Source organism: Buteo buteo, chromosome 11 (genome assembly GCF_964188355.1).
Source record: "Buteo buteo chromosome 11, bButBut1.hap1.1, whole genome shotgun sequence".
Taxonomy (NCBI): domain Eukaryota; kingdom Metazoa; phylum Chordata; class Aves; order Accipitriformes; family Accipitridae; genus Buteo; species Buteo buteo.
Genome location: NC_134181.1, coordinates 8,029,619 through 8,040,692, shown reverse-complemented (window position 1 = coordinate 8,040,692; position 11,074 = coordinate 8,029,619).

Genomic DNA, 11,074 nt, shown 5'->3' with positions numbered 1-11,074 from the left:
GATGCATGGAGTCAGATAAGGTCAGATAAGTCTCTTTCTCAGCCAGAAGATTATGGGATATTTCATTACATACATTCTAGATATTGGGGAAGGATTCTTCACTTTCACACAAGAAGCAGGTTTACACAATTGCTGATGTTAATGACTAGATCTGTGAAAACAGCATAAAGCTGGTTTGGTTACTCCTACCTGTGGCAGTGACATTTCTATTAATACACTGGCCTCAGCCACCGACATAGTCAATCCTGAGCTCTGGGCAGCTGATTAATTTAGTATCTTCTGTGTTTCACTGTTATGGCCAAATCAGAGAAACCTGAGAGCACCAGCAATCCAACAAATTCAAGGGGGAAAAAACAAGATCATGGGTGATTTTCCTATCAAGCTCCATGAGAGCAGCATGATGATGAAGTCATCAGATTTATTTATTTATTAGAAGAAATTTCTATACAGCGTGGGGAATAACGGAAGTTTTCATGTATTCCTGGCTCTAAAAATCCGAACACTTTCTTGGCAGTAGAGAACATTTCAAAATACACAAAATCCGTGGTGTGAGAATTACTTTGTCAGCATTCATCATCAAAAAGATCTCTATTTGACTGAGACACCTACAAGGTTCTTACTTGCCATAGGCCAGCACAACAGTAAAATTCAGAATGAACTGATCCGAGAACCGAATTTACTTGTATTCTAGTTCTTCAGGACGTATTCTCTAGCATAACCTCCTGGAGTAGCAACATCAAAATTTTAAGAGGAAATCTGATGGCAAACACGTTTCCTCTCTTAATCCATGGATCTTACTGCATTTCAGTCTGAATGAGCCCATAAAACACATTTCCGTATAGAACTCTTCTGCAGGAAGTACTTCCATGCCTCATTCTGGTAAAGATTGAGTACAATATTCATTGTCTGTGTCTTGTTACGGGACCTTGACTGTCACAAGCATTTATAAAAGGCTGACCAAGATTCCGACTGATTGCACTAACCTTTCTATCAGATCTAACATATGTAATACTTGCAGCAGCAATGCAATAGGAGTTCTGAAAGCAGTTGAAAATGAAAAAAAAAAAAAACCCAAAACTTTTAATAGAAGGATTATGACTTTATTGAAATATATTTTATATCCTTCATATTAGTATATGGCTCATCTCTTCATGAGCTTTGCTCTGAAAGCTCCAAAGATAAAGTGTATGTCCTTAAGAGCTGCCAAAATTCATCCAACTTCATTTCAGCAGGAAGCTATCTGCTTTCATATGATTTTTTTTTTAGCATCAAGCACAATTATTTAAACTACTATCTGTAATACCAGTCATTTTGTTAACTTTCCCTAAATCATGGTTCATGATGAGATCATCACTGAAGTTCTATAGAGCTCAGAGGGCTGATTTTTAATCACACTTGACTAATTTAGTACCCATCAGTGTAAATGGAGTTAGTCAAGCAATACATAGAGGCACAAAGTCAAATCCTTGCATATGTGGTTGTGTAGTTACCACTAGTCCCTTCATTTTGTGTATCGTTCTAAGTTTCTGCTTAAAACAATGAATGTTTCCCAGACTGTGACTTACTAACCTCAACCATCTAACCAGCTGGGTCAGAAATTCTCCAAAAGATGCCTTGAATCTCAAAATGGTCTTCAAACCTGAAACCATCTCTGAGAAAGGGTCAGTTTAGATGATTCCTGAAGTTTCAAGACCTCGTTCCTAAATTTCTTTAAGTATCCAAAACATGCCTTTTTTAAAATTAAGTTTTAACTTTTCAGTGAAGAGTGGTTTTCCTGTTTTGAAGTTTAGTTGATCTACGGTTGAAAAAATTTGATAAAATTAAAATGGTTGAAACACATAAAAGATCTGCGTGTAGTCAAAATCACTACTTATTTTAGTCAATGCAACATGTAAAGAAAGGATCTTAGCCTCACAAAAAGCACTGAGAATTTCAGCTTTTACTAATCAAGCTTGATTTAGGAAAAAGATGAACTATTTTATCTCACTACTCACCTAGAAAACTTTCAGTCTATAGCACTTAACATAACTGTAAAATCAAATGCAATTTAAAGTTACATCAATGTAAGTTTTCTCTTTATTTTTCATATTTATTATTTTGTAAATTATTTTCATACAAGAAAGACCTATTAAAACTTTAGTACGTTAAAAAATTGATGAACCAAAGAAAGCAAAATGTAGCAAGATGTTTGGCTGATGAACCAAGCAAAGCAAAGCTGATCTGCTTAAGCCAGCTGACACTGCTGGCATTATACCAAAAAGTACAAATATATAACCTGACCTATCAGTGGATTTTATTAAGATGTCACTGAGAACAAAATTAAAACATTTCATTAAAAATTTTCTCAGACACAAAATTAATGTATATATCACAGCCATGACACAGGTTCTCAATTAATTAATTAACCTACTTTAAAGTGCAAAATCTCTGTGCTCAGGTATTCTGTCTATTGAAAGTTTCTGACAAGGTCCCCAGCTATCCTGACAGTCTTTTAAGCTGAATTGTCTTAATAATGTAAGAATAACTTATATCACCATTAATTTCTTACTTTACTCCTTTTTATCAAATTACCATGATGATATGAGAAACAGATACTATAAAACAGCCTCATAGATTAGAAAATATTCCTGATGGTGTTCACCATGCAATATTAATAAGATTTCTTTATAGAGATTATTTTAATATATTAGTCTTTCACCCATAGCTATTTTTTGTTTGTGTACAACACTTGCTGTCATAACCTACATCAGGCCATTTACAGTATCTACAATGGCTCTAAATTAAATAAGCTAGATTTACTTAATTTACTCAGTAATAACAATATTACATTATTTTAGCCAAACATCGATGTCAAACTGAACAGAAATAAGAGGAAAGCAGTAATTAGTCTAGGTTAAAATATATCCTCAAAGGATATTAAATATGCAAGAGCTCATCCATGAAAATTAGACTGCAAGAGATTACACCATGTATTGGCTTATTTTGTTACATATCAAATTATCTCTCATGAATAAATATATCTAATAACGTTTAACTCTATAATTTAATAGTGCCCTATTAAAAATACTTTCTGAATCAACCAAGCTGTGTATTTGATTTTCTATGATTATCAGATTTTAAGTACACAATAATTAAATGTGCAATTTGTACTGACTTCTGCAAGCACAATTAAAAAGACTACGCTCGTTAATCCCTTTAGTAGGTAACTTCAATAAATATGAATACCAGGACCTAATACTTAAGTTGGATAATAATGCAAGTTAAAGAACACACAAGATGTGAAGTTTCCTAATAGGAAAAAAGGTTAGTTTAGATCTCTCTGTTTATTACAATTCCTGAACTATTAAATTTAAGTTTGATGTGCCTTGCAACATGAGCACTGCTATATTCCCTTTCCCACAGCTACCAAGACCACAGCTTTCTTAAAGGACTTGAAACCACATCTCATCGAGTGTAAAATCCTCACCTTGCTTGTCATTACACAGTGACACAATTTCCCTGTCAAACAGCTCTGAACTTGACTGACCCTCAAAACCTTCGCAGAGTTACCCACAGCTGAAACAGAGCTCATCTGGGTAACCTCACTGCCATTTGCTGCCACAAAGCACTAAGGGATACTTTGAAAAATGAACTTGGTTAATAGGTGCTGAGGAAGTACAGGTGAGTTACAAGTCCCTGCATGCAGCCTTAACCCAGAATCATCACTGCTCTCTCACAACGAGAACGGATAGGAAGGACTGCTCTAGTTGCCATGGTGAACTCTACTCAAAGATTGTATCTCTCGCTCCCCTTTTCCCCGGAGAGGATGAGGATCTTCGTGGAGTTTTTGTTCCCTTTTTCATTGGTCCCTGCCCCAGCATCAAGCCCAAGCCACGATGCTGGGCGGAACAAAGGTTTGATGCTTATTGCTAATTCTAAAAATTCATGAAGATAAATTAGTCTCTTTCCCACCATGTTCCCTCCACCTTAAGAAATGAAGACGAAGAGTAGAGCAATCAGCTAATTAACCCTCTTTTCCAGGCACAAAGAGCTGCATTACAATGTGACATTGCTCTGCCCTTTTCTTTTTGAGATGTTTTCATGGCCTATCAGAGTCTACTCTATGAAAAGACCCTCTGCATCTGCTCTTGCAACCTGCTAATTACAGTACTGTAATTAAATGCACACGGAAGCAATTACCTTCATATATCACTGTGTCTGACAAGCAGAGAGCAACTTTCAGTTACGACATGCTTAGCTCCTTTCAGGAAGGTGGAGATTTGGGTTTGGCTCACCTGGTTTGACCGCTGCCTGAAGATACTGAAAATCCTTACTGCTGTCTGAGCCGCAGTTCTGTGAAAAATGTGAGTGCGCCTCCATGCACACAAACAGGCCAAAGTCTCTATGAAAGCCCCAGCAAAGTTACTGGAACTGGGTATGGATCGTAGAGGCCAATGTGCCTCCAGTGTAGCAGTTGCCCCATTTTCCCCTTGAAACAGATTGCTTGTTTCTCAACCGCTGATTCCCGAGTCTCTCCAAAGATAAAAAGTCACAACAATATCCTGGGTTTTCTTTGATTTGGTTCTGCATCCCTTTTGTGGTTTCAGTGTTCCCAACCTCCTTTTCTCTATGACAACAGTAGTACTTCAGGGGTTTTTCTAGTAGCACTTCAGCCTCAAGGAGAGCAGAGCCTAAGGTTTGATTTGTCTTGGTAAGGAACAAATAAATAATTTTTTTTTAACAAGTAGGTCCTTTGGGTTTGATTCCCACTTTGTGGTTTGTTCTACAGTACATTTTGAGCCTGTGGCTGAGCTAGACTTGCTTGAGGACCACACCTGGAGCATTCAGACCTGTGCTCAGCTGTGGGATCCAGAGAAAGTTCTGCAAATCACAGGTCAGCACAGTAAGAAACCACACAAAAAAGTCCAGACAGTGAGGGGAGCACTGCCTTACCATTGCCAGCAGGTATCTGAAGGAAAGCAAGGAGCACTTAAGAGAAATCAGACGACTTGACAGTCACCCCCAGACTCTACCACATTCTGCTTCTGTATTCTGCCTTGATGGTGTCACATCATTATCTGAGGGGAAAGAAAGAAAAAAAGCTGCTGTAAAATGTCAGTGCCTTTGAAGTACAGACAAAATGCAGACACATCAAAATGTATTTTCCTTTTCTGTACCTTTTCTTAAATGAAATATAACGGTCAGCTTTAGGCTAGGTGCTGCCATGCATTGCCAATGGGAAGTGAGAAACAACAGCAACAAATTCATCTTTCTTCCTGAAGTACTGCTTGCAGCATGAGGCAGCACTAATCAAAGACAAATCACAAAGGTTTGGATTTCTTCTGTTCAGTACTAATACCTAGGGGCAAGGTGGAGAAGAGAAGTGTTTGATATTGAGCAGCCATACTCCCTACACTCTTTACCAACCAATTTAATGAAAGCTCAAAAGGTTTATTCTGTAAGAAATTAGGAATGGTATTAAATCATACCAAACCCTATTATTTGATGGCACTTCTGTAGCAGCATACAAGAGTTGGAAGAGTTTATAGCCAATACTACTGATATGCACAAAAGGTGATTTTTTCCCACCACTGAAACAAAGAGTTACACCTACGAGTAAGTGTCTGCAGGACCAGGGCCTATGATGCTAAGAACAAAATAAGAGGAAACAAACAGCAGGGATGCCGTAAGAATGGAGCAGCATTTCTTTGAAGTGTAATTACAGCCCTGCTGAAGCATGAATGTAGCCTAACGTATTTGTAACCACTGTAATCAGTGTAATCATGCTGCCATTTCATTTACTTTCACACATTCTGTTAAGGCATTAGGACTGCTGTGTAGACTGCTGGAATGACACAGTTAATACTGTCCATTTATTTTGTTCATGCTGATAAATCGTGTTGTTATTCTGCTATATTCATACTTCTTTTCTATGACTTTAAGGCTAAAGCAGCCCATTTCATAGTAGTATAAGAATTCTGTTTGTAGAAAAAGAATAGAAGGTAAAACCAGATTTTGTTAGATTTTTAAAACCTTTACAGGACCTTTCATATCTGCTGTTAATTAGCAGTACTGGGACCAAATAAAAATAACAGATAACTCCCTCTTGTAAAATTATTCCTGCCAGTAGTTATTATTTAGTCACAGTAAAGGGAGTGGAAAAAAAGGAAAAAGAAAAGACACCAAGAAGTCTAATCTTACTGCTATTTTAGCCTTTCCTGATTGCCCCACTTACAGGTTTTTTCTTTAACTGGGTGCATTAGCAAAATAAAAAAATATAATGGGAATTGCCTTGAAGGTATAGAAGGTAATTAAAATAATATACATAGCTAAATGAAGCAAGGGTGGGTGAAATTAATGTGCGAGGTCTAACATCTGCTCTACCATATAAAGCCCTTGGAAAGAAGGCACAAACTGATTTAGAATAGATGATGTTGCTGATTTTTCATAATAATTATAAACCTCCTTTCTTTCAGATGGTTCTTCAATGCAGTTTGCATAAACAAAGGAATGAAGTAAAATTACACTAGTGAAAGGGCAATGATTTTTCTGCTGATAAGAGTGCTGGTGTCGATGTTGTTTTTCATTTATTTAGCTTAACTATTTATGAATGTTGTATTTGCCTATTTTTTACAGGAACATTTTCTGTGATTCTTCCTAAATCAGGCCATTTAAAGAGGTAGTGGAAAATGGCAGAGTGAGTGTTTAATGAAAACTCTGCACCTTAATGTCTATCTAAGAATTTAAACAACTATTTAATAAGCAGACTCATAAGAATGAAATCTATATAACAATTAAAATAATAATGCTCTTCTAATCACTTAAGCGCCTAGAGTGTGTATCGAGGTAATCACATTCATTTTAAATTTATATGCTATGCATATCCTTGTAAGCATTTTGAAAGAAAGTGGTGCAGAAGACACAGGTGCCTAAATTAATAAACATTAGAAAATCAGCAAGAGATTTAACTACACTGGTTATTGTTTTCAATTATTAAATAATTAGTTTGAACATCTTTCTACACCTGGTCCCAAATCATGGGATTCAATTACCTGGAATGGCTCTGGGCTGGTATTTGATCACTTAATACTAAATCTGCAAAGTACTGGGCATTAGGAATATCTGGTGGAGGACATTGAGATTTCCCAGAAGTTTTGTGAAAAAGTTCACTAATCAGAACATTTTGGTTTGCAGAGTCATGATTATAATTAATAATGGAAAAGCGTTATTAATTTATTTTTTTTTTAAAAAAGAGAGCTAAGGAAACAGGTGGCAGGCAAAGGGACAAATAACATAATCTCAGTATTTATCTTTCCAGAACATGTACATTTGATACAATAATTTAAGAAATGTCACATCCTCCTCCAGCTTTCCTGTCTTTTTGCTCTACATACTGACCAGCTCCAAGTATCCTATCTTGTTCAGTTTCAAGAGTACAGAATTCATCTTTTACTCCAGCTCCAATAGCTGCCTTCCGAGAATTTCTATGCAACAGAAAATTCAGAAAACCTTTATTTGAATTAAAGCCCTCCAACAGGCTCCTAAACAGTACACCTCTTTGAATTCTCTTACTCATTTAAGCAACAAACAGAAACAGTTTGGTATAAAATTTCAGATTAAAAAAAAGGATTTAATTAAAAGTTTTAGGAAAAGTTTCACATTAAATGTCAATGTGTTTTGCATGATGTTTATGACATGTAATTCTCTTCCTGTAGAACCTGAGGAATGAAGAAAACATTCCTAAAAGATACTCTTTTAATGGCTCCAGTAGGATAAATAGGAACTAAATAAATCTGGACTTAGAAGAAGCAAGAGTCCAGTATGTTAAATAAAAACATTAAATAGCTAAGTGCCACTTATTTATTAAATGTAAAACATCAAATAGCTAAGTGCCACTTCTACACGTACACCTAAATAATGTGTATAATTCCATCAAAAGTTTCAATAAATCAAAGCATCCTTTTCCTTACCAGTTTTTGAACATTGATTACAAACCCCTGTAATTTCACTACCAAAATACAGAACAAGATTTTTTTTTTTTTCCTCTGCCTACAAACTCACTCAAAGCAAACCACTGTCACCCTTACTAAGTATGAGGGAAAACAACATGGGTGGAGAGTGTTTCCCAAATCTTGAAAAGGTCTAATTGATGTGTAATTTATTTTCCAGGATGAAACACAATAATGTAGCCAAGATTGACAAAGGAGTGATTTCAGTTTTTGCCTGTGTCTCTATAACTTTGTTTCTTGTGACTCTCAGTGACACAAAAGCAGGGACAATATTGGTGACAATCACTGACATTGTCAGATAATCCAATTAAGGTAAACTTCTAGAACAACATTACACGTTCTAGTGTGTTGTTGTGGCATCATTATAAGAAGAGCTACAGCAGCGAAGTGTATTTCAGAACTAAAATTTCTAAAGCATGTATTTCTGAATGTGACTGTTCACATTGACCGAGAACAGTCATGCTGTTCATACTCATTAGATGTTAATTTTTGTGAATGATATAATCTGTTTCCTGGTTAAGTATTACATGTATTGTGATTTTCAAATTGATTATTTGAATTAATTTAAAAAAAATTACATGAGGATGATTTTTAATAAACTGTTATGAACAATTCACTGTGACCATCTGAATACTATGTGTGAGTTGAGATTGATAACGCAAGCCACAGGGTGTTTTTTTGAAACTTTGATTTAATGCAAAGCAAGTGAAAACTTTCATGTACTGATTTAAAATGTGGTTTGCAGGTGCATTTGTATGACTGAAACCTAGAGCTGTGCCATGGAGATGACACAGAACCTAGGGATTTGGAAATTCATTCTCTCTTCTGTGTCACTCAGTGCCTGTCAAGAGTGATGATGATAATAAAAGCAAATTAGAGCTAAAAGGCATTTAACAAACTTGTATTAGTTGCAAATGGATGGGCCTGCTGGAAAATTTCTGAACAATCTTAAGGCCACACTACCAGTACAGACTTAATGGCAGAGATTTGTGGCTCTGTTTGGTCTTACACACCACAAGCTTTTGTGAGATATTTACCATTTGACTGGATGTAAGTTGGGCAAGTGTAAAATACCATTTCTGTTAAGAATAGTCCTTCCCTGCTCTTATGTGATGGACAAAGAGGTGCATGGGTATTTAAGGAATACCTGTTTTTTGGAGAAAAAAAACCAAACAACAAAAAAACAACAAAGCAGTCAGAATATTTGGTACAGCCAGTGCAATAAACGTATATAGACTATTTATTTTGTACATGTGAAAGCAACATAAATAGTAAAAAAATTAATCACCAGTAAGTTTTATTGTCCCACTCTGTCCTTACAGTACTAGAAATCAGCTCCCTAAAGTGACCAGAAAGTCACTGTGTCATCAAGGCTAAACCAGTGGATTATAATTGTATTGTCTTTAGCAACAATACAAAATATAGGAGGAATATGACTCATTTTATTTTGGAGTGCTTTTTAAAATCAGTGGAGTAATTAATTTCCCTGTTACATGCATGTTGCAACCACCTAATCAGTACACCTGGCAGGTGATGTGGCTTCATGACAATAAATCAGCTTATCTCAGCTGCAGACCTTACTGCATCTTCTTCTCCTTTATAGTGTCTGAGTCATCCCTGCTGCTGTCAGATCCTCCACTTTACCCTTCTTCAGGTGGAATCTCTCTCCCACTCAAAATAAGACATAATACTTGACTCCTCCTGAGGCAAAAAATGATACTTCCCTGATGTTAAAATTTTAAACCAATAAACACTCTAGAACTATTTTATCTGCAGCACTAAATGATTTTAGGTGAGGAAAGTCTACAGGTGCCTAGAAATAATCTGCATAGCTGAGCCTCTGTGTCACAATAAATATTGCACTGCAAAAATCATCAGAGATTGTAATTTGTATTTACTATGAGGTCTTCAGCTTTTCTCAGATTCCCAGCCTTTTGCCACTGATGTCCAAAGTCAGTCAGCCAAGCACAGCCAACCTCTTCAGTACTTGCTGGTTTATAACAACATCCAAGGAATTACTAGGGTCATTTTATACCAAAACAATGTTAGTCCTACTTCCCAGCAGCACTGGTCATATAATGCAAAATAATTGTACAGGTAAGCATCCTGCTACAGTCACATGGTAGGAATCATAGTACTGATAAAAGTGAGATTTTGTGGGTCTGTATGGGCATTAATTAGGACGATGAAGGTGACTATTTTCTGCAGTCAGTAGACACTGGTTTTGCTAGACACCAAATTGTCCTTTACAAGTAGAATTAAGGTGTTTTTTTTAAAATGCATTCTTTGGAATCTGTTTTGGGACAGCATTTTTAACTGCAGGCAACACATGTGTGCAGAGATAGACCTTAGCGAGGAGGATTTGACTGCTGCCAAACTGAGAAGCACATGGTAGCAAGACACTTCCATTAAAATTAGGTCAGACTCAGGATGGCTCAAGTTGTGTTTTCTTCCCCTGAAGTTCATTCCATGTTTTCAAAATTAACTTGTTTGGATAAGAATGGAAGAGGAAGGGGTAAGGACTAGTTAACCCTAATGTCTTCCATGGGGTTAATCTGAGGCTGTAGCCTTCGAGGCTGACACCAGAAACCCCAAGCTGACCTGATTTTGTATAGAATTATACATAGATCTAATTAAAATGTGCATGAGGAGGTACCAGAGAAATCCCAAGTCTTAATACTGTGGTGTAAAAAATGTGATATAAAGATTGAATGTTGGTAAGGTTAAGATGAAATACAACTATAATCTAGTGATGATCCTTTTTTATTCATGACATTTTCATTTTGCAGGTTATTCCCTTTATTTCTGTTCTTTTTGTTCCTTTGCATTTATGATACAATATCATCTTATGCAATCTCCCAATTAAAGTGCTTCTGCTGTAGTTACAATCATCTCAAAGGTAGTCTGATAAATGAAATGACTCCATATCTTAAAATGATTTGAGATACAATAACTGCCTCAGAATAGGCAACTGTAACAAAATGATCAGTCAGCTACACTGACTACATGCCATAAATTTTGCCTCAAACATGGATCATCTGTGAAGATTTAATGGAACAGACCGGAATCCTGTCCGTTTTCATGTG